This window comes from Mirounga angustirostris, unplaced genomic scaffold (genome assembly GCF_029215605.1).
Source record: "Mirounga angustirostris isolate CCGP_5_RB_7025 unplaced genomic scaffold, mMirAng1.0.hap1 SCAF_5, whole genome shotgun sequence".
NCBI lineage: Eukaryota > Metazoa > Chordata > Mammalia > Carnivora > Phocidae > Mirounga > Mirounga angustirostris.
Window position 1 is genome coordinate 93,131,464 of NW_026991713.1, and position 25,127 is coordinate 93,156,590.

The 25,127-nt window shown below is 41.6% G+C and overlaps 1 protein-coding gene across 3 annotated transcripts in view; it reads left to right on the top strand.

Annotated features, from left to right (window-relative positions):
* The first annotated feature begins 92 nt into the window (after positions 1 to 92).
* STYK1 (serine/threonine/tyrosine kinase 1) overlaps positions 93 to 25,127 on the top strand; it is a 63,099-nt gene continuing 38,064 nt past the window's right edge. For 2 of the 3 annotated variants that reach the window (XR_010411610.1, XM_064591561.1), the window contains exons 1-2: positions 93 to 3,108; positions 11,322 to 13,523. The gene's annotated coding sequence lies outside the window, so the exon portion shown is untranslated. Of the gene's footprint in view, positions 3,109 to 7,796; positions 13,524 to 25,127 lie in introns of those variants that run through there. The other variant, XR_010411609.1, reaches the window with a different exon arrangement.

Here is a 25,127-nt window from a genome sequence, read left to right on the forward strand (position 1 = left end):
CTTAGCATATGTTTTATCTTTTCACACCACTTTATTCACAAAATAGTAAACTCAGAGCCAATGTAAAGGTGCATTAGTGCTATTTGATAAATGTAGGCATATGAGCTTGAGACCATGGGATTCCTCCTGGAAGGAACAAGTTCTTGTCTGAGTTTGGCAGTAGGCATGCTTCGTTCCTACTCTCTCTCTCTCTCGAATAATCTTTGTTGAGGTGTTATGATGGCATTTAGATTAGTTTTCTTTATATAAATGAAGGAGTTAAGAGTTCTGACCTTCTTGAATCTCCAACCTGAGGTTTTCAACACCAACTGCCATGTTGTATATTTACATGTGTGTCTTTCAGAAAAGAGGAAGAGGAGGGGCCCCTTTCCATCCGCACTTAGAAATTTCTTACCCCCCCGGGAAGATGGTGCCTTCAAATTGAGAAATGTTACAGTATATGTCAATGCTATGTAGTTACTTCTCAGATACACTGCACCTTTCAAATTTATCCTTTAAATCAGGTACATGTTGAGCCCTAGGTTTGTGCCAAGCATTATTCTGGTGGCTAGGAGGGAACAAACCAACAAAAGACTCTAGTCCCAGTGAGCTTGCATTTTAGTGAGTGAATATGGAGAATAAACAAATATGTAAACAAGTGTGAAATGTAATGTCAGAGGGCAATAAATATTATAAAAGAAAAAACATGGTAAAGGGATAAAGATTGGCATAATTGCAGGAGGTACATTTATTTTAAATGGGGGGGCGGTCTCTAAATGATAACAGAATATATAAATGGATTCATGAGGTGGGAGATCAATAACCGTTTGAATTTCTAGAGAGAAGAACATTCAAAGCAGGGAGAGCAGATGCAAAGACTGCAGGGAGGGAACGTGTGTACTTGGCCTGTTTAAGAAATGGCAAGCAAGGGAAAGGATTGTTCAAGAACTTGTATTGCCTTGCAAGTTCAAAAAAAACCAAAGTTGCACAAGGCAAAAAATATTCAAAGGTATAAAGTATTTTATGAAGAAATGTCATCTTAGCTCTGATTTCCTTAAGGCAACCAGGTAGTATGTTTTTTTTAAAAAAAGATCTATTTCAAATCTTTTACGTTCATGGGGGTTTGTGTGTGTTTGGCAAACTGATGCAACTCAGGGAGGGGGAAGGGGTTTTAACTGTTATTCTAACAACAAACATTAGATCTGTTTTTAAAATGCCATGGGTAAGTTTACTGCCCAGCTGGTGTTCTAACTGCCCCCCACCCCTTCCTGCTCATTTTAAACAATTTTATTGTGGAGTCTTTCAAACTTTTTTTTGAATGTCTTTTAACACTATATACACTGGCATTGACATTTTTTGCCCATCTAATTATCTTTATTGTTACTCCATTATCAAACGTAGGTAGAGTCCTCTCATCATTTGTACCGGCTGCACAACATTTCAGTTATATAGCTGTCCATAATTTTGTCAGCCCACTTACTGGATATTGAGGCTTTTTTAAAAATTGCAATTATAAACACTTTATGTCATAGTTCCAACATCCTTACCTCTAAATACTATCCATCTGTTTCCAGGTTTACTGTTAATCTGTTTCTAGAGAAAAAACAATGTAACAATGCATGCAAAGAGTTGGGGGGAAAATCTTTGGTAGTGGGTATAAGTATAATCCTAAAACACTGGTTTGAAGGTACAGAAGAAAGAATTGGATTTGATGTGAGGATGGGCCCGAAATAAGTTTTTTGTTGTTGTTTTCCTTTTACAGCAAGGGATCAGGGACTTGAATTGCTTTATCAAGATACAGAGGCTATCTGGGTGGGAACATAGCTGGAGATTAACTAGAAGGCTGTCATCTGCTGATCACACATTAGCTGTGATTGGTTAGTAAGCTCGTGAATTTTGCATGTGTGATGGAACAGCACCTGTAGAGAAAACCTACACAACTCGAAATATTTGCATGCCTACTATTTGCCAAGAGGGATGCTTGGTGCTCTTGTATCACAAATAGCTCAACTGACAACAGTATTCTAAGGGGCTCCTGCATTGCAAAGGTGCAATTTTTCAAAGTACTTTAGCTCTTGGTGGAATGGAAAAATGTATTTAAACACAAATACTTTGAGATTTTGAAGTAATAAAGTTCTTTAAATCTTAGAGCTGATGCAGATTGAAACTTCTGGGAAGCTAGTACTTGGTTTCAGTTGAAAAGAGGAGAAAATAAATGTAATCTCTTGACTCCAGGGGAGTGATTTGGTATATCATGGCATAGATGTCTTTCTTGTTTAATAGAAGTCTAGAAAGGAAACAGGCTGTTATAAATCTCTAAAAACTAGGTAATCTTGTTCAGCAAAGGTGATACTATATTAGTTTTGTCATTTTCTTAGGGTGAAAGCATTTCATCTGACAATCTAGCTCCAGAACCACCCAGATTTTCACAAAGGGATGGCAAGCTGTAATGGAGCTGAAGTCCACACTGGTAACGTGACAGAGGTTGCTTAGCTTGTCGATCCCTCCCCACACTTCTGTGTTTTGCCCAGTATTCTATTAAGAGGGCTGTAGAATGGAGGCGTGTGATAGAAGAGATGAGAAATCACTCTATGTTATTACCATAGTTTTTTTTCGTGCATTGATCTCACTGTTTAATTCAAAGGGGACTTCATATGTGGGGTTCAAAATGACTCTTGAGCCTACTGCATGGACATGGCACCATGGGTAAAAGTCCCTTTGATCAGTTGAGAACAGAACTTCTCAACCAATAAAATTATTGGGAATTGTGTGTGTGTGTGTGTGTGTGTATGTGTGATTATGAAATTCCTAAACCATTTTCTAAAATGGCTGTTATGGCTGAATTGTGTCCCTCCTAAATTCACGTTGAAGTCCTAACCCCCACTACCTCAGAATGTTAACCATATTTGGAGATTAGGTCTTTGAGGAAGTGATTAAGTTAAAATGAGGCCCTGATCCGATAGAACTGCTACTGTTACAAAATGAGGGAGATGCAGACACCGGGGGCTCACATGCACAGAGGGATGACCACATGAAGAGGCAGCGAGAGGGCAGCCGTCCGCAAGCCACAAGAGGCCTCAGGAGAAGCCAGAACTGCCATCTTGATCTTGGACTTCCGGCTCCAGAACTGTAAGAAAATAAATTTCTGTTGTTTAAGCCACTCAGTCTGTGGTGTTTTGTTGCGGCAACCTTAGCGAACTAATACATATCATTTTAATCTGCAGCAGCAATGTATGAGCGTCCCTACATCCTTGTGAGCATTTGGTATTGTCACTTTCAAAATTTGAGCTCTTCTGTGTCCGGTGATATTTATTGTGGTTTTAATCCACATTTCCCTAATAGCTGATGATGTTGAATATATTTTCCCGTGCCTGTTTGCTGTGTATTTTTCCTTTCTGGTAAAATGTCCATTCATGGCTTTTATAATTTTTTTATTGGACTTTATTTTGTTTTTGGCTTCAACTATTTAAATTTTGAGCATTCTTTATGTAATCTTGATATGAGTCTTTTGTCAACTATTTGCAAATACTCTTTCTTCAGTTTGTGAGGTGTCTTTTCATCCTCTTTAACACTGCCTTTTTTAGAGTGAAAGTTTTTCATTCTGATGATGTCTGATTTATTATTTTTTCTTTAGGGATTGTGGTATTGGTTTCATGTCTAAGAACTCTTCACCTAGCCTAAATCTTAAAGATTTTCTTCTGTTTTCCTCTCAGATAATTTTTGTATGAGATGTAAGATTTAGGGTGGGTTTCAATTTTTTGCCTATGGATTTCCAGTCATCCTAGAACCATTTCTTTTTTTTTTTTTTTTTAAAGATTTTTTATTTATTTATTTGAGAGAGAGAATGAGAGAAAGAGAGAGAGAGCACATGAGAGGGGGGAGGGTCAGAGGGAGAAGCAGACTCCCTGCCGAGCAGGGAGCCCGACGCGGGACTCGATCCAGGGACTCCAGGATCATGACCTGAGCAGAAGGCAGTCGCTTAACCAACTGAGCCACCCAGGCGCCCTAGAACCATTTCTTGAAAAGACTATAATTCTTACTTAATTGCACTGCTTTTATACCTTTGCTAAAATCCAGTTGGCCGTACTCAATGTGGGTTTATTTCTGGGGTCTTCATTCTGTTCCATTGGTCTAGTTTGTCTATCCCTCCACCAATAACACATTGTCTTGAGTACTGTAAGTCTTAAAATCAGGTAGAATGATTCCTCCCACTTTATTTTTTCAAAATTATTTTAGCTATTCTAGTTTTTTTGCCTTTTCATGTACATTTTGGGATAAGCTTGTTGATTTCTACAAAAAGTCTTGCTGGGATTTTGATAGGAAATGTATTAAATCCGCACATCAATTTGAAGAGGATTGACATCGAGTCTTCTAATCCATGAACATGGCATGTGTCTATTTCTTCAAATCTTTGATTTTTTTCATCAGTATTTTGGTTTTTAGCATACAAGTCCTGTACATGTTTTGTTAGATCAATACCAAAGTATTTCATTTTGTTTTTAGGAATTGCAAATGGTATTGTTTTTAATATCAGCTTCCTCTTGCTCATCACTAGTATATAGAAATACAATAGATTTTTATATGTAGACCTTGTATCCTACAAATGCAATGAACTTATTTGTCAGTTCCAGGATTGATTGATTGATTGATTGATTGATTGTAGATTCTTTGGGCTTTTCTATGTTGTTAGGAACAGGATTTTCATTATATTATTTGCAAATATAGGCATTTTATTTCTTCCTCTCTAATGTGTGTCCCCTTTATTTACTTTTTTTTGCCTTACTGTACTGGCTTGCTAGGACCTCCCATACTATACTGACTAAGAATGGTGAGAGTGAATATTCTTGCCTTGTTTCCAATATTAGAGGGGGAGAGCGTTCAGTCTTTGAACATTAAGTATCATATTAGCTGTAGGTATTTTTTTAGATGCTCTCTATCAAGTTGAGGAAGATCACTCTATTCCTAGTTTGCTGGGAGCTTTTATTCTGACTGGGTGTTGAATTTTGTCTAATACTTTTTCTGCATCAGCTGATATGATCATGATTTTTTCTCTTTAGCCTGTTAGTATGGTGGATTACACTGGTTGCTTTTCAAATACTGAACCAGCCTAGTATCCCTGGAATAAATGCACTCAGTCGTGGCTGTGTTCTGAATGTTTGTATCCCTCCAAAAGTAATACATTGGGGCACCTGGGTGGCTCAGTTGGTTAAGCGACTGCCTTCGGCTCAGGTCATGATCCTGGAGTCCCGGGATCCAGTCCCGCATCGGGCTCCCTGCTCGGCAGGGAGTCTGCTTCTCCCTCTGACCCTCCTCCCTCTCATGCTCTCTGTCTCTCATTCTGTCTCAAATAAATAAATAAAATCTTTAAAAAAAAAAAAAGTAATACGTTGAAATTCTAATGCCAGTGTGATGGTATCAGGAGGTGGGGACTTTGGGAGCTGCTTAGATCATGACGGTGGAGCGTTTTTCTAAAAGAGACATCACAGAGATCTCTAGCCCATTACCTTGTATGAGGACGCAGTGGGAATAAGACACTGGCCAAAAGCCAGGAAGAGGGCCTTCACCAGAACTTGACCCTGCAGGCACCTTAATCTTGAACTCTCAACCTCCAGAATTATTGGAAATCAATTCCTAACCTACCCAGCTTGGGGTATTTTGTTATAGGATCCTGAACAGACTAAGACTCTCATACTGTATAAATTTTTAAATATAATATTAGATTTAATTTGCTAATATGTTGTTCAGGATTTTTACATTTCTGTGCATGAGGGATATTGGTATGTAGTTTTCTTTTTGTACTATTCTTCTGGTTGTGCTATCAGGGTAATACTGGCCTTATAAAATGAGCCGGGAAAGTCTCCTTCCTCTTTTATTTTCTGGAAGACAGTGTAGAGTTGTTAATTTTTCTTCAAACATTTGGTAGAATTCTTCAGTGAAACCATCTGAGTCTAGAGATTTCTTTTTTGAGAAATTTTAACTCCAAATTTAATTTAGTAGTAATGGGCCTATCCAAATTCTTTCATATTGGATGAGTTGTGGTAGTTTGTGTTTCTTGAAGAATTGGTCCGTTTTATCTAAGTCATCAAATGTATGTGTGAAGAGTTATTAAGGTATTTCTTTATTGTCCTATGTCTCCAGAAATGGTAGTGATATGTTTCATTCCTGATATTTATAGTTTTCTTCTTTTTTCTTTTTTTGTTAGTCTCACCAGAGGCTTTCAAAATTTTTTTTTATTTAAGATTTTATTTATTTATTTGAGAGAGAGAGAGACACAGATAGTGAAAGAGAGCAGCAGGAGTGTGGAGGAGAGGGAGAAGCAGGCTCCCCACTGAGCAGGGAGCCCAATGTGGGGCTCGATCCCAGGACCCTGGGACCATGACCTGAGCCGAAGGCAGATGCTTAACTGACTGAGCCACCCAGGTGCCCCAGGTTTTCAACTTTAATGATCTTTTCAGAAACTAGCTTTTTGTTTTATTGATTTTTTTCCCTGGTTTTCTATTTTTTTATTTCATTGACTTCTCTTTATTATTTTCTTCTTTTGGCTTGCTTTGGGTTTATTTTGTTCTTATTTTTCTAACTTCTTCAGATTATTGATTTGAGACTTTTCTCGTATTTTTTTTTTTTTTTTCATGTAGGCTCCACACCCAGTGTGGAGACCAATGAGGGGCTTGAACTCATGACTCTGAGATCAAGACCTGAGCTGAGATTGAGTCACATGCTTAATGGACTGAGCCACCCAGGCATCTGCTCTCCTATTCTAATATAAGCATTTAATGCTATAAATTTCCCTCTCAGCACTGCTTTACCTGTACCTCACAAATTTCAAATGTATTTACATTTTCATAGTTTAATGTATTTTTAAATTTCTCTTGAGACTTTCTCATTGACCCATTTAGAAGTGTGATGTTTAATTTCCAAGTTCTTAGTGATCTCTTTCTGTTATCTTTCTGATATTAATTTCTAATTTTATCCATTACAGTCAGAGTATGTACTGTGTGATTTTAATACTTTAAAATTTGTTGAGTATTATTTTGGTTTACGGCCTAAGATATAGCCTATCTTAGTGAATGTTTTATGGCTTTCTAAAAAGAATTTTGTTATTTTTGGGTAGAGTGTTCTATAAATGTCAACTAGATCCTGTTGATTGATGGTGTCGTTAAGGTTTTCTATATTCTTGCACGGTTGTGGGGGGGTATCTAACTGTCTGGACCCAGTGGTCTCTGTTCCATGAACATGATACTGCTAAGTTTTGGGGGAGACAAGAGAAATCTGGGGCCTTATACTGACTGAGTTTGTTGAAAGACCTAGTTTGAGCCAGCCCATGTGAAGCAAGGGCAAGATCTTAGCACGTCTCCCATTTTGAAACCTCTTTTGTAGACTCCTATAGACCTAACTTAAACCTATCTTAACTCCTTCAAACGTTTAAGGAATTGGGTAGGACAAAATACAAGATTATAAAAATTTTGTGGAAAAAAAACCGTAAGAAATTATGGTATCATGAACTTAGAAACTTTAAAGTTTCTTGTACAAATGAAGAATACATTAAGTACCAATGTGTTTTTTTTTTTTTTTTTTTTTTTTTTGACAAAGAAAGCAGTGAGAGGGGCACCTGGGTGGCTCAGTCGGTTGAGTGTCTGCCTTCGGCTTGGGTCATGGTTCCAGGGTCCTGGGTTCGAGCCCCGCATCAGGCTCCCTGCTCAGCGGGGAGCCCGCTTCTCCCTCCCCCTCTGCTGTTCCCCCTGCTTGTGTGCTCTCTCTCTGTCATATAAATAAATAAAAAATATATATATATATAAAAAAGACACTGAGAGAGGGAACACAAGCAGCGGGGAGCTGGAGAGGGAGAAGCAGGCTTCCCACTGAGCAGGGAGCCCAACGCGGGACTCGATACCAGGACCCTTGGATCATGACCCGACTGAAGGCAGATGCTTAACGACTGAGCCACCCAGGTGCCCCTGAGTACCAATGTTCTTATTGCTTTAGATCTTCACAACAGTCATGGCTAGTTTTTTTTTTGTTGTTGTTTTGTTTTGGTTTGGTTTTTTTAAGTAGGCTCCATGCCTAAGGTGGGTCTTGAACTCTTGAGCCTGAGATCAAAAGTGACATGCTCTACTGACTGAACCAGTCAGATGCCCCCTGGCTAGCACATTTTGTTGCCATTTAGTAAGTAAGGGCATTGTGGATCCAGGTAACACAAGTTTATTATAAGGCTCAAACCCACAGAAATAGAGGCCATAGGGAGAAAAGCCTGGAAATGAGTAGATCTAGGTTCAAGTCCAAATCTTTCACAATTTTTAACCTCAAGATACTCAACATCATGGTCTCAATGTCTTTGCCTGAAAGGAAAGGATTGTAGCAATTATTTTTTTTTTAAGATTTTATTTATTTATTAGAGAGAGAGAGATTGAGAGAACAGATGGGAGGAGGGGCAGAGAGAGAAGCAGACTCCCTGCGAGCCCAACGTGGGATTTGACCCCAGGACCCTGAGATCATGACCTGAGCTGAAGGCAGACGCTTAACCGACTGAGCCACCCAGGTGCCCTGAATCAGTGGTTTTCAACTGGTGGTCAGAGTGAAGTCATTTCACAATTATCCTCAGCCTTCCCTCCACTCTAATATGCCATTGTCCTTTGTGTGTTACTCTGTCAAGGTCACACCTAGGCATGGCACCATAATTTCTTACGTTTTTTTTTCTGGAGCTAATTTATATAGCTCTCACTAAAGTAACCTTGGTACCAAGCATTGTAAATATATTATCTTCTACCTTTACTGCAAGACATACTACTTCCCTTTTACTGATGTGGAAACCAGTGGCTCTGAAAAATTAGTATGCTTGCATTCCTCGGGGTAATTAATGTGAGCTGCTGTAACAACCAATCTTAAATTTCTGTGGCTTAATAGAATACTTTTTTTTTTCTTACAGACATGTTTGGTTAGGTGGCTCCCCTGGGCAGTTTTCCTTCCAGGGGCTACTTAGGAATAATCTTCCATTCTGTGGCTCTGTCATCTTGAATGTGTGCTCTCAGCTTGTCCTGCTGCCGTCCAGCCAGTAGATGGGGCAATGAGACAGCAAGTCTGTTTCAGACTATGAGGGACGTATTGCTAATGCTCATAGTCCATGGGCAAGAGATAGTTACATGGCAGTACCTAGATTTAAGGGGGCCGAGCAAGCCCTTAATTGCACCTGGAGAGAAGAAATAAGTTAAGTGAGCAGAATCTCCCACAGTCTGCCACAATTCCAAAGCATGAAGTGTTAAGAGGTGAATCTGGGTTTCATTCACTGTCTGATTGGCTATAGGATCTATGTTTTTCTCTTTATGCCACATTGTAGTGCAAGGCAAAGGAAGGACCTACAAAAAGACTAGTCCGTTCTTCATGCTGCACTTGGTAGGGGCATGGTCATGATGAAACCAGGTCCTCAGCTTTGCTCACTTACAAACTTTCTATTTGTTAGCTCACCAAGGATTGTTTATTGCTATGTTTACAAAAAATGATTGGTTAGAAATGACATCTTAATAATATAAACTTGAACTCACAACCCCAAGATCAAGAGTCGCACACTCTACCAACTGAGCCAGCCAGGTGCCTTATGAGGTATGCAGAAATTTTTTAATAGTTTTTTTTTTTTTTTAAATCAACTTGCAGTTGACCATGTCTCAATAATATAGCCAGAAAAGTGTAAGTCAGAGATTGATTCAGGATTATCTTTAATGTTTTGCCTGAAGAGGGCTGAAATAAATAAGATATAATTAAAAAAAATAAGTGTACAACCCATCACAGATTGCACAAATAGAGGTTAATAATAATCTAGATTGTTATTATCAATAGTATCAGATAATAATATGGCAGTTAACAGTTATATAGTGCTTTTGATTTTTGAATACTTTCAAGTATATTTTCTTACATGAACTACTCAACAACCTGATGAGATAGATATTTTTCACCTCCATTTTACAAATAAATTGCAGGTTAGTGAAGCTAACTTAGTATGAGGAATAATTTTCTAGTTAGCAGAGCTGTTATGGATGGAATGAGGGGCCTGGTAGCAGCTCCTCATATTGAGGAAGTTTAGACAGAACTGGATGAATACCTGCCAGAGATGTCCTGTGGGAAAGGCATCAGTGGGCAAGAATTTGGAGCAGAGGAGTTTTTTGTGTTCAAGGGTTAGGGAATCATGGGATGCAAAACTTGACAAAAACTTGGAGCTAATTTACTCCATCCTCTTCATTTCACGAATGAGAAAACTGAGACCCAGAAAAGTCAACCTGTCTTAGTTGGCATAAGCTGCGGAAACTAGCTGTAGGTCACTGATCTCTAAACTACACTGAATGATTCTATGAGAATCTTGGGAATCTTGGGAGAAAAAGGCAAGGAAGAAATAAGTGGAGCATATGGTTGGCATAATGCCTCAAATCATCACATTTTCCCCCATGGGGAATATGAATACTCTTTCCCAGAATAAAAGTGGTTGGCAAGTGAGATACTCCTTTTGTGGTCAACAACACTTATGATCTCTCACTATTTGCAGGAAACAGTACAAAGAGGTATGAGATATGGACCTTATGCTAAAGTCTCGTCCAAGGAATGTGTGGTAGGCATAAAAACTGCCCCCCCCCACCCAGAGTTCATAATCTAATCCTCAGAAGCTGTGATTATGTCATCTTCCACAACAGAAGGGACTCTACAGATGTGACTAAGATTATAGACTTTTTAGATGGGAAATTGTCCTGTGGGCCCAATCTAAACAAAACATGAGTCCTTACAAGTAAAGAACTTTCTCAATTGTGGTCAGAGACAGAGAGATAATGATAGAATAGGGGTCAGAGAAACACACATGTGATGTGGGAAGGACTAGACTGGCCATTGCTGGCTCAACTGAGAAATGTGGGAGGTCTAGAAGTTGGGAAAGCCAAGGAAACAGATTTTCTGTAAAAGCCTCCAGAAAGGAACACAGCCCTGCCAATACCTTGATGTTAGCCTAGAGAGATGAGTGTTCCACTTCTGGCCTAGAGAACTGTAAAATAATTTTGTATTGTGTTAGCCACTGGGTTTGTGGTAATTTGCTGCCTCAGCAACAGAAAAAGAAACAATGTATACATGCAAAGTTAAATACCCATAATCCACATTCCCTAGGACACACCAACCTGGGTTAAACATGAGGTCATACTGATACGTTCTTTTGGTCTTTGTCTTTCGTTAGTTGCAGGACCTCAGAATTATTTCAAAAACCAGTTCCTCAACTGGCCCTGGGAGTCCTCAGGGCAGTGGAATACCTTGTAAATTTTCGCCAATCCAAATCCCGGCTCCTACGTGGAGTCTACCAGTTTCCTTCTCTGCCTTAGATTCACTCTGCTGATGTCTACTGTCCTTTCGAGCCCTGAGAAGCCCCAGTTAGGTGCCAGGCATTGCTGCAGAGACTCTATTGCTGACTCCATTTACAGCCTCCCGTCAGGATCGCTCTGTTTCTCTGTGCGGCCAAGCCTTCCAGGTAGGCTTCAGCATCCTGCTGCCCTCCCATGGTGAAGCTGGGCTGCATTTTCAGATAAAGTCGGAGAATCTGTCTGCCTCACTTCTGTGTTAAATGCCTTTGAAACAGTTCCAAAGCAACACTACCCAGGTTCTAATATAGTTTGTTGATGTTGCTTTGTGAAATAACTCTACTAGTTACAGTTACAGTCTCCTTTCCTTAGGACTCAGTTGTAAGTCCTGCCCCGACTCTCTTTTTCCTTATAATTAATGATTTCCCAGGGGTTTCTCCAGGCCTCACGTAAATAGATTTCAGGAGTATCCACCGCACCAGATTCCAAGCAGGGATCCCTCACAAGTGCAGGAATCGCACAAGAGAGAATGTGCTAAGTAACACATGAACGGATGGCTGTTGCAGGAGGTCCGAGGAGAGCAGAATATAGCGAAGGCACGTCTGGAGTAAACTGCAGAATGAAGTCTCCGGTGGATATTTCAGTGTGAATTCCTACAGTTCAACACTTCACATGAGCAGAGCAGATAATGAGCACTCAAACCAACGCTTAATGAATTAATTGTGGGGCAGAAATAACCACCTGGCAGGAATGGTGGGACGGAAGCATTGCTGAAAATGAGTCAGAGGGCCAGACATTTGAGAAAGAGGCAATAATTGAAATTATAAGGGAATGAACACTTGGAGAGAAAAAAAGAAGTAACAGATATCTAGCCACTATTCATGAGTATAAACGTGAGACCTTCTGTTTATACCTTGTTTAGCTAGCACTGTATCTAGTATGTACTTAGGTGTTTCTGTGTCTGAGCATTGCTATTTCCAGAATTTTCTCTATCTCAGAAATTTAAAAAATTTTCATCTTTTATTTGAATTGCTCAATAAAATTGGAGAGTAAATTCTGGCCTCTTCCTCTTTATTATATTTTGCTTTTTAAAAAAATCCCTATGTCCTAGAGGTTATAACTTCTATCACTGTAATAGTTCCTTCACAGTAATGAGATTTTTAAACAAAATTCTGTAAATTAGAATGGGGATGGAGCAGTCTAATAGGGTGCTGCACGAATTACAAATATGAGCAAGCTACAGCCTCTGCCTCAGGAGATTCTGATGCTTGGGAAAGCAGAGCAGGAGATTGCATAATATGAGGCTCAGATCAGTTCACTCGGCTTTTATTAATCAATCATGACCTAAAAGATGGGAAGAACAGTTGGCTGATGAGATTTCATCCTTTTTTAAAAAAATTAATGTAATATTCATATAACAAAGTTACCCATTAACCATTTTAAATGTGCAATTCAGTGACATTTAGTATAGTTCATCTAATTTTTAAAAAAAGATTTTATTTATTTATTTGACAGAGAGAGGGAGAGACAGAGAGAGCACAAGCAGGGGGGGAACAACAGAGGGAGAGGGAGAGGGAGAAGCAGGCTCCTCGCTGAGCAGAGGGAGCCCGACTCGGGACTCGATCCCAAGACCCCAGGATCATGACCTGAGCCGAAGGCAGTCACTTAACTAACTGACCCAACCAGGTGCCCCAGTTCATCCAATTTTAAAAGAGCTCTGAAGGAAGAAAAATTTCAATAGAGAAGGCTCTAGAGAATTAAAGTACCTCAGTCTCTAAATACTCCGCATTACACTGTGCCCCAATTCTTTCTGTTCTAAATAGGTGCTTCTTTGGTATGCTATCAGTGCTGAGCAAACTGGTCCCCTATTTAAGTTATCTGTGACCCGCATTTCTTTAATAGAACTTGTATTAAGTGTTAGTATCTAATATGGAGTTCTTTCAGCCCTGTATTTTCTTCCGTGTTTCCTCTGATTGTAAATTCCATGTGGGCAGGTAATAGACCTACTTTTGTTTATGCTATAACCCTAGAGGAGAGCCCAGAATGTATTTAGAAAGCATATGTTAATGACTGATTACCTACTACTGATACTTTTATTTCCATTTATTCCTTAGCGATTCCCCAGCAAAGCCTGGAGGTTGCGATTATCCCAGGAGAGGACTCATCAAGCTAAATCCTGATCAAATCCGGACCTTTTAGAGCACCGATGAAGGCTGCTGCTATAAGGTCGGGCATGAGGTGGCGCTGTTGCGCTTTATAATGACTTTCCATTTTTCACTTGGACTCAAGTCTCCTTTATACCTGACCATGTAGCAATCACTAGAGGAGGAACTCAGTAAGTAGATCGGTAACAGGTGCAGCTTTTACAGTTTCAGCAGAGGTTTCCTGCTGGCTAGTGTGTGGTGAGTCCCGGAAGCCTCCGTCCCCACAGACTTCCCTTTGTGGGGAGCCCGCCCAAACTCCATCCTTTGCTGGCAGCCACGCCCCACCAGTGGGAAGGAGGGACTGAAAAGCATTTCCTTGAGGCCAGCTCGCCTTGTCGTATCCAAAGCGATCATTTTTTACCCTCTGGCTGAGCCAGTTGCACCTGAAATCAGAGTGGCCGGAGGAGGGACACGGTAGTGAACTGGGGTTGGGGGGCAGGAAGGGTGGGCGCCGGATGGCAGGGATGCAGCTAGGGGTGGACCTGGACGTTTGGGAAGAAAAGAGTGGGGACCAGAGTGGGACGGTTGTGAGCGGCGGTTCGAATTTTATGTGAACGAACAATAATCACCAGGTGAATGAACCCGTATTTCTTTGGAAGGAACATCTTACGGGTTTTGTCTTTTATATGTTTATGACTGTACAGTGTGATATGCCATTCCTTCGTGACCGAATTTCTGTTTTCTTCTTAATTTGTCTTCTCTTTTTCTGTGCCTCTTTCCCTTCTCCCTGTCAACCTCGTCCCCATTTTGTCTGCTTTCTTTCCCTTTCATTTAGGTGACCGTGGCCTCTTTCTGTTAGGAATCCTCTTGCCATCTGAGTTTCTCATACATTTCAGACCAAGCTTTCTTCCTGCTACTTAGTGAGAGCCATCAGCGGTTGTGGAAATCAAGCACTCAGGCTCCTGTAAGGTGCAGCACGCACACACTGAGATGCACCTGAGAACCGTGCCCTCCACCTGACTGACCCTCCTCAGTACTCCTACCCCCCCCCCGCCTCCCCCCCCCCCCCCCCCGCCTCCCCCCTCCCCCCGGGAGGGGCCAGCCTGGTCTTTTAGTGAGAGGTACAGTTGTCCCAGGAACAACCTGGGTTTGAGTTGTGTGGGTCTCCTTATACATGGATTTTTAAAAATAAATCCAGAACAGTGCTGTAAATGTAGTTTCTCTTATGATTTTTAAGTGTTTTCTGTAACTTACTTTATTATAAGAGTACAGTATATAATACATATAATCTACAAAATAAGTGTTGCTCGATTGTTTATGTTAATGGTAAGACTTCCAGTCAACAGGCTAGTAGTAGTTCAGTTTTTGGGGAATCAAAAGGTATGTGCTTATTTGCTGCTGCTCAGGGGGTCGGTGTCCCTAAACCCTGCATTGTTCAAGGGCCAACTGTTGGGGCAGACTTCAGAGATATTGCGGGTTTGGTTTCAGACCACTGCAATAAAGCGAACATTGTAATGAAGGGAGTCAAATGAAATGTTTGATTCCAGTACAAATAAAAGTTATGTTTACACTGTACTGTAGTCCATTAAATGTGCAATAGCATTATGTGTAAAAAAACAATGTGCATACCTTGATTAGAAGTACTTTATTGCTCGGGAGCCTGGGTGGTACGGTTCGTTAAAGTGCCAGGCTCTTGCTTTCTGCTCAGGTTGTGATCTCAGGGTCTTGAGATAGAGCCCAGCACCAGGCTCCATGTTCAGTGTGGAGTCTGCTTAAGACTCTCTTTCCTGGACGCCTGGGTGGCTCTGTTGGTTAAGGGTCTGCCTTCGGCTCAGGTCATGATCCTGGGATCGAGACCCACATCGGACTCCCTGCTCAGTGGGGAGCCTGCTTCTCCCTCTGCCTGCCGCTCCCCCTGCTTGTGCTCTTTCTCTCTCTTTGACAAATAAATAAATAAAATCTTAAAAAAAAATTATCAGGGGCATCTGGGTGGCTCAAGCGGTTGCGCATCTGCCTTTGGATCGGTCATGATCCCGGGGTCCTAGGATCCAGCCCCATGCTGGGCTCCCTGCTCAGCGGGGAACCTGCTTCTCCCTCTCCTCCTCACCTGTGCTCTCTCTCACTATCTCTGTCACTATCTATGTCTCTCTCTCTCAAATAAATAAATAAATAAAATCTTAGAAAAAATTATCATTGTTTTTTTTTTAAAGACTCTCCCTAGGGGTGTCTGGGTAGCTCAGTGGGTTAATCATCTGCCGTGGGCTCAGGTTGTGATCCTGGGGTCCTTTGATGGGGATCCAGCCCTGCCTCGGGCTCCCTGCCAAGCGGGGAGTCTGTTTGTCCCTCTCCCTCTGCCCCTCCCCACAGCTCCTGCTTGCTCTCTCTCATGCGCATGCCTTCTCTCTCTCAAAGAAATAAATAAGATCTTGGGGTGCCTGGGTGGTTCAGTCGGTTAAGCATCTGCCTTAGACTCAGGTCATGATCCCAGGGTCCTAGGATTGAGTCCTGCATTCGGCTCCTTGCTCATTGGGGAGCCTGTTTCTCCCTCTGCCTGCAGCTCTCCCTGTTTGTTCTCTCTCTCTCTCTCTCTGACAAACAAATAAAATCTTAAAAATAAATAAATAAATAAATAAAATCTTTAAAAAAAAGTTGCTGGACTGGGGGGTGGGGGGTAGGGATGGGGTGACTGGGTGATGGACACTGGGGAGGGTATGTGCTCTGGTAAGCGCTGTGAATTGTGCAAGACTGTTGAATCTCAGATCTGTACCTCTGAAACAAATAATGCAATATATGTTAAGAAAGAAAAAAAAAAGAAGAATGTAGCAGGAGGGGAAGAATGAAGGGGGGAAATCGGAGGGGTAGACGAACCATGAGAGACGATGGACTCTGAAAAACAAACTGAGGGTTCTAGAGGGGAGGGGGTGGGGGGATGGGTTAGCCTGGTGATGGGTATTAAAGAGGGCACGTTCTGCGTGGAGCACTGGGTGTTATGCACAACCAGTGAATCATGGAACACTACATCTAAAACTAATGATGTAATGTATGGGGATTAACATAACAATAAAAAATTAAAAAAAAAAGACTCTTTCCCTCCCCCCCAATATAAATAAATCAATCCTTTAAAAAAACTTCATTGCTAAAAGCATGTTAACTGTTACCTGAGCTTTCAGCGAGTCATAATCACTGAATGCAGACCACGGTAACAAATAAAATAATAATTTAAAAAGTTTGAAATGTGAGAATAACCAAAATGTGACACAGAGACACAAAGTGAGCAAATGTTGTTGAAAAAATGCAAGGTTGCCACAGACCTGCAGTTTGTAAAAAACACAGTATCTGTGAACCTCAAGAAAGCAAAATTCAATAGGACCGCACACCTGTTTGCTTCGTACACCCTTTCTTCAGTGCCTTTATCACGGTGTTAGTTTGCTGGGGCTGCTCTAACCAACCACAAGCTGAGTGGCTTGAGCAATAGGAATTTAGTGTCTCATAGTTCTGGAGGCCAGAAGTCTGAAGTCAAGCTGTTGGCAGTGTTGGTTCTTTCTGAGCGCTGGGAGGGAAAGATTTGTCCCAGGCCTTTTTCTTTCGCTTGTAGAAAGATGGCCGTCTTTATGTTCATACAGCATCCTTCCTGCATATGTGTCTTCAAATTTCCCCCTTTTAAGAGGGCACCAGTTGGGGCGCCTGGGTGGCTCAGTTGTTAAGCGTCTGCCTTTGGCTCGGGTCACGATCCCAGGATCCTGGGATCGAACCCCGCATCGGGCTCCCTGCTGGGTGGGAAGCCTGCTTCTCCCTCTCCCACTCCCCCTGCTTGCGTTCCCTCTCTCGCTGCGTCTCTCTCTGTCAAATAAATAAATAAAATCTTTAAAAATAAATAAATAAAAGGACACCAGTTATATTGGATTAGGGCCCACTTTAATGACCTCCTCTTAGCTCAATTACCTCTGTAATGACAATTGCCAAATAAGGTCACATTCTGTGGTACTGGAAGCTAGGACTTCAACATGTGAATTTCGGGGTGCCACACTTCAACCCGTAACAGTTCCTTGTTCTTGAATTACGTACACACTCCAAGTTAGTTGAGCACATGTATTTCAGTTGTCTTCTGCAGAAACTTTGTTTTCCCACCTTTTCCAACTCTCGGCAACCAGCTCCTGGGAGCATGTGCTCCAAACTCCTACAGGGACTTTTGTGATTCTGCAGCTCTGTTTTAAACTGAGTGTGTTGGTTTCCTTTTTTATTTTATTTTATTTTTTTAAAGAAGAGAGAGAGGGAGAGAGTATGTGCGCTGAGGAGGGGGTGGGTGGTGAGGGTAGGGGCAGGGGCAGAGGGAGAGGGAGAGGGAGAATCTTAAGCAGGCTGCGAGCCCAGTGCAGAGCCTGACACGGGGCTCGATCCCACGACTTTGAGAGCATGACCTGAGCCTAGATTAAGAGTCAGACGCTTAACCAACTGAGCGCCCCAGGTGCCCCGAGTGTGTTAGTTTCCTACTGCTTCTGTAACAAATCAGCACACATTTGGTGGTTTAAACCAACACAGATTTTTATCTTACAGTTCTGGAAGTCGGGAGTCTAAGATGGGTAGACTGGTCTGCATTGCTTCTGGAGGCTCTAGGGGAGCATCCTTTTCCTTGCCTTTTTTCAGCTTCTAAAGACTGCTTGCATTCCTCGGCTTGTGACTCTTCCATCTGCAAAGCCATGTCGTTTTTCTCACACTCCTCATGCCGGCAGTGATACTCGGGCCTTTTTCTTCCACATTCAGGGTCTTTGTGATTACATCAGACTTGCAGGATAATCCAGAATAATCTCCCTGTTTTAAGGTCAGTTGCTTAATTCCATCTGCAATCTTTATTCCCTTTTGCTATGTTAACACTATTAAAAACTAACATATTCGTAGTTCTGGAGATTTGGACATAGATGTCTTTGAGGGGCTGTTATCTGCCAGCCACACTGAGCTTTCAATGACTGGGTTTTCTTTATTGGGTTTATTGTCCTATTTTCACTCTGATGGATCAATGTTTTGCTTGCTATGTGTAGCAAAGAACTTTATATCCCTTTTATAGAGAAAACCAGTGTCCTGCCTAATGATAGAACTAAAAATGTGTTCCCACTGAGCAGAGAGCTGGCTACCCTGATACTTCCTATCTAACACTGTTAGAAACGATTTCCCAGCCCTATTTGTACTTTTAGCATTACAATTAAATTCTTTATACCCAGTTTATTTGTAGTGGTTATTTTTCTATAAAAATTTCTTTTGGATCCAATGCTATTTTTATATTTTAATTTTTTAAAGATTTATTTATTTATTTTAGAGAGAGAGAGAGAGAATGGGAGGGGAGGTGCTGAGGGAGAGGGAGAGAATTTCAGGTGCACTCTCTGCCAAGTGGGGAGCCTGATGAGGGACTTGATCCCACAACCCGGAGATCATGACCTGAGCTGAAATCAGGAGTCAGATGCTTAACTGACTGCACCACCCAGGCGTCCCTCAATGTTATAGGTGAAGTTAGCTATTTTTTTATTGAGCAAACATATGATTTTGGTATGTGTCAGACACTGGTCTAGTGGAAGGGATACAGTAATGAAGAAAGAAAGTAGACGAAGTCCTGAAATTCTTGTTCTCATGAAGGTGTCTCTCTCTCTCACTTCATTCTTGTCCTTCCCACCAGGCTAGGTTTAGTCAGTCTCAATTGCCCACCGTACTTCTGACTTTAGATGTGGCTACTGCCCTCTGCCTACTTCTGGGCTGTGCTAATGAAGGACCTAAAGAAGCTGACCAGGCCCTCCAGGAAATTAACATCTGGTTGGGAAGAGCAAGATAATAACAGATGAATCAATTAAGCACTAAGTAAGCAAGTTGAGTATTCGATGCTCTATATTAGCATATCATCTCTTGGACCCAGTTTCTAACAGGGAAAATGAAAGTAGAAGGGGATGAGTGCACACACCCACCCACAAAACAGCTCCTTGCACAAACATCCATGTAGAGTGGAAAGAGTCCAGTCCTGAGTGCAGGGACCTGAAATCTGTTTTAAGCTCTGGCACTTTTTTTGTGCTCACTCTTTTATTATGATTTACCTCAATGTCCTTCGTTATCTCATATGTTTCCCCCTCTCTTAGCGAATGAAGGGTTGAGGTAGACTGGGAAACCTCAGGGGAATCTTCCCAGGTTAAAAAAAAATGAGTCTTTTATTTTTGAATTTCTCACAATTTCTCTGAGTTTCCTAACTAGGAAAATAATGAGGGGATAGGTTAGAATTTAGCTGGGGTGACAGTCACCTCTGGGCAAGAAAGGAAAGTGGGGATGGGGTGAAGGGCTTCCCACCGGTCCCTTGACTTCAGCCTCTTTTCCTGAGGTTACTACTCTTACCCCCTCAGCTCAGATGCCCTTCTCTACTTTCTCCTGCTTAGAACGCCAGCTGAGTTGGGCACTGTAGATTCCAGCTATATCATGTTGTGAATGCGACTTGTAAGGGTGAGTTTTCAGGGAACGGAAGAATCTCCCGATGCTCCTGCCTTCTTTAGCCCTCATCAGTCTCTGTTGCGTCCCAACTTCTAAGAACTGTCTTCACCTGCAACTCAGTCTGTGTCCTCAGTTATAATTGCAATCTTTCTGGCGGTAGCCACTTATCCATATAGCTAATTCTTCATAATGGCCGTGATCAAATCAACTTGAAGATAGTGATTACATTTTTCAAACCTGCACTTGCAGATTGTTATGGACTAAATTATTGGCAAGAATTATAAATGAAAAGAAAGCCTGTTTTAATTTTCCTGCTATGGCTGTTAACATCGTATAGCCTCAACCACAGTAAACGGCAGTGGTGCTTAATGTCAGGTTACAAAAGACAGAAATGTGGTGCTATTTCTAGGACACTGGCCTAAATAAAAATTATTATATGTATATAGTTCTAGGCTATGTTAGAATTCTACTAAGAACAAATCGTAGCAGATTCTAAAGGTTAAGAAAAAACTGTTTCAAAGTATATGTTATGGCCATAGGTCAATCTCAATAATGAACATATAATGCTCATATTTTAAGCCAATTTGCTTTCTGGAGAAACCTTCAAAATTATTAGCTTTTGTCTCATCAGTTTTGAATGATTTAACCAAATGTACTGTGTTGGGTAAATGCAAAGTTTTGTGTTGAAGAACTCCAGGAGACACTATGTATGTTATATTCATATTATGCTATCAACTGAATGATGAAAAACATTTGTGAAAGGTGATAATTTGGAGTTTGGAGAAATTGATCCTAAGCATATTTTTCTTTTCTCTTTTTTTAAAAGATTTTTAAAAATTTATTTATTTGAGAGAGAGAGCATGAGCGGGCGGAGGGGGGCGGTGCAGAGAGAGAGGGAGAAGCAGGCTCCCCGCTGAGCAGGGAGTCCGATGCGGGACTCGATCCCAGACCCTGGGATCATGACCTGAGCTGAAGGCAGACGCTTAACTGACTGAGCCACCCCAGCACCCCCTAAGCACGTTTTTCTGATAGTACTCAACTATCAGGGCCAGTTGTATGTTAAAGCCACCCCTAGTTTGTATCCTTTGGGTCAACTTCTCCAAAGTCCCTCTTAAGCCAGATGGGACTGGCTTGGCCCAGGCAAGAAAAGCTCCTGTTGGCCCTTGCCCACGTGCTCAGTCTGGGCCCCAACGTAGTGCTCCTTCTGGCTGGTTAGAGGCTAAGGCAGCAGGAAAGGGCTTGTTTATCTGAGTAGTAGAAGTGACAGGCTTGCTTGTGGTTCAAGGAAAGAGGAGGAAGGCTAAAAGAATGCTAAATATTTATCTCCATTGCCTTATTTTCCATCAGATTTATAAGCAGATTCCACAAATCAAGCCAGTCTGGCCTGCAGCTGCCCTGCCTCCTACCTCTGTGGTCTTTACCCACAGGTCTCAACGCCCGATCCCTTTAGTGTTCTGGGGGGGCTGCTATCTTAGTATGAGTCAAAATGAGTTCTGGCAGAGGAAGAAGAAGGAAATACAGTATCCACTAGAGTATTCTGAAAGCCCTGCAGTGCCCGCAATGAAAACACAACTGGAATGCGAAGTCTCTAGTCTTCAACCTTGGAGATGTATGGGGTAGATTTTCTGAGCCTGGTCCAGACACTAAACAGCCCAAAGATCCAACAGGCAGAAGAAACCATGAAAGTATATTGCATTAGGAATTCTAGAAACTAGGATCCTTTTCCTTATCCTCACTGCTACAAAACTTAACTGAATAACTACAAGGGGTCAAATCTCCAGCCAGCCTTACGCATGGTAGAGAATGGTAGTGAAAGAGCACGAGGCAGAGATTGGAGACACACAATGGTAGCCCTGGCTTGAGTGCTTGCTGTTGGAGGACGCCTCTCTCGTGTGCCCGAGTTTCCTCACTGGTAGGCTGTGGACGTGAGGTTTTCCTGTGGCTTTCAGAGGGCTCGGCTGGTTGTTCAGGATTCTGCGCATTTGTGGAGAGTGCGTTGTACTTCACAGCTGGCTCAGCAGGCAGAGTAAGAGATGGAAGGCAGGGCTGCTCTTTCCATTGTTTCTTTAGCAGGGAGGTGTGGCTATAGCAGGCCAGAAGGCACCGCAGTGGTTACTACATTTACAGCACGGGAATAGAATGGCTTTTGGATACTGAGAGTTGAACCTGTCATATCTGCATCCGCTCTTGAAGCCCAAGCATCTCCCGTATCACCGGGTGACTTGGGTTTCACTCCCTGTCCTTCTTGTCGTCACCTACATTCCATTCTTAGGACGGTCTAATCTGGAATTCTAGATCGGGAGCTTTCACATCTGATTAGATCTTCTGACCTCGCCAGGTCACCTGATCACTCAGACCTTGGTTTCCACGTATGAAGTTGTTAAGACAGCCGTGGAGTATTCTGAAGTGGCTTTCTCTTATAAAAATGAAGATAGCTTTGAGGAATATTCCAATTCTGTAGGACTGGGAAAAAAGAAATATAAATAAATCAAATGTGATCTTATAATTATCTATAAAGCACCACCCCTTTACCACCACATTTATCTTTCCAGGTCTGCTCTTCTTGGGCTGATATTAAAATTGATTATTTTTAATCCACTGAGTTAGCATTGACTGGGGAATGGAGGCAAGCTGACTTAAAAACGGAAGTATGAGCTTACCTTAGCTACAAACAGATGGCCAATAAAGATTTGATAGTATCCACAAGGCCACAGATTGTGGGTTTATAGATATTCAGATAGTGTGTGAGATAATTCACTCACAAAAAGAAGTGCATTGAACCCTGGGATAGAACTCTCTGTGCTAGATGGAAATCCTTATATTTTTATACCTGAGTTATAATTTAACAGTGATATTGGGGGCTGCTCCTTTGTGGCTTTTATTTAAACCTCAGTCAAACATATTTTGGGTGCCCAGGGAGCAGTGTTCTCCGTAGATTAGATATGAAGAAGTATTTATGTTGATAGAAATTTAGAGATGTCATTCTTTGGATACCATCTCTAATCCTACCAATTTGTGGCAACCTGAGAAATTAGACGAACTCAGGCTCATCCAAGAAAATACACTGGGTTCTGACACTAAGAGCTGCACAATATGGTGCTCTATGGTCTGTGCATTTATCCAAATATGAGAAGGATCAGTAGTGGCCTTTTAGTATGCTATGGTATTAGCTATAGATAGCATGTCTGGCCAGCCTCTAAGAGGCATGTATTGACCAACCTGTTCTAGAATGGATTTTCTCAGAGACAGAACATTCTGTGATATCACCAAGTCATACACAAATTCTGGCTTAACCTTTAGAGGCCACAGAACTGTAAATGTTAGCATCGACAACAAATGAGGGTTGCCCACTGAAAACTACAAAATATCATTGAAAAAAATTAAAGATCTAAATAGATCAAAAGACATCCTGTGTTCTCAGGTAGGAAGACTTAATATTGTTAAGATGGCAGTACTCCCCAAGTTGATCTATATAGTCAGTGTAATCTACTCAAATTCCAGATGGCTTTTTTTTACAGGAATGATCAAGCTGATTCTAAAATTCACATTGGAATGTAAGGGTCTTAAAATATCCAAAACAATCATCAAAAAGAGAACAAAGTTGGAGGACTCATATTTAATGATTTTAAAACTCACTGCAAAGCTAAATAATTAAGACTGTGAACTGTTGGCATAAGGATAGCCATATAGACCAGTGGAACAGAGTTGAGAGTCTCCAACTCATACCTGTGGCCATTTGATTTTCCACACAGTGTCAAAACAATTAATTGTTCGGACACACTGGATATTCACATACAACACAGAAACACTGAAATTGTGCTGAAACAATGGATATTCACATGCAAAAGAATGAAATTGAATGCTTACCTCACAACATATGCAGAAATTAACTCAAAATAGGTCAAAAACTTAAATTTAAGAATTAAAACCATTATTCAGCCACAAAAAAGAATGAAGTACTGATTTTTTTTTTAAAGATTTTATTTATTTATTTGAGAGAGAGAGCACATGAGAGGGGGGAGGGTCAGAGGGAGAAGCAGACTCCCTGCCGAGCAGGGAGCCCGATGTGGGACTCGATCCAGGGACTCCAGGATCATGACCTGAGCCGAAGGCAGTCGCTTAACCAACTGAGCCACCCAGGCGCCCCTGAAGTACTGATTTATGCTACAACATGGATGTGATGGTTAGGAGGCAGAGTTCAGATGGTGGAGAAGTAGGGGGACCTGGGGCTTTCCTCGACCCTCAACACAGCTGTACTGAGGTCAGATCACTTGGAACACCCAGGAGATCGATCTGAGGATTGGAAGAAGGATTTCCACAGTTAAGGGAGACAACGTGGCAGGTGCGAGGTGCGTGGAAGTGAATTGGGGGAGAGAAAAGGGAGAGAGGGAGAGACAGGTTGAGAGAGCGTGGCATCAGTTTGCACAAAAAGAAAACTGCTCAGACCACAGACTGTGCTGGTTAATTTTATGTGTCAATTTGACTGAGCTGAGGAATGCCTAGATAGCTGGGAAACATTATTTCTGGGTGTCTCTGTGAAGACGTTTCTGGAAAGGATTAGCATTTGAATCAATGGACTGAATAAAGACCTGCCCTCACCAGTGTGGGTTGGCATCATCCATCCTGCCAAGGGCCCGAATACAGCAAAAAAGGTGGAGGAAGGGTGACTTTCTCTCTTGAGATGGGACATCTATCTTTTCCTGCCCTCCAACATTGGAGCTCCTGATCCTCTGGCCTTCAGACTGTGGGACTTACACCAGTGGTCCTCAGTTCTCAGGGCTTCAGCCTCACTCTGAATTGTACCACCAGCTTTCCTGACTTTCCAGCTTGCCGACAGCGGACTGTGGAACTTCTTGGCCTCCATAAATTCATGAGCCAATTCCTGTAATAAATCTCCTCTTACATATCTGCATATTTTATTGGTTCTATTTCTCTAGAGAACCCTAATATAATCGGTGACCTTAAAAACATGCTAAGTGAAAGGAACCAGACACAAAGCTACAGATTGTATGATTCGATTCATATAAAATGTTCAAAATGGGCACATCCATAGAGACAGCGAATAGGTTAGTGATTGCCAGGGGCTGGGGGGAGTGGGCATTGGGGAGCGACTGCTATTGGTACAGATTTCTTTTGGGGGATGATGGAAATATTCTATTTTTTTTTTAAAAGATTTTATTTATTTATTTGACAGAGAGAGACACAGCAAGAGAGGGAACACAAGCAG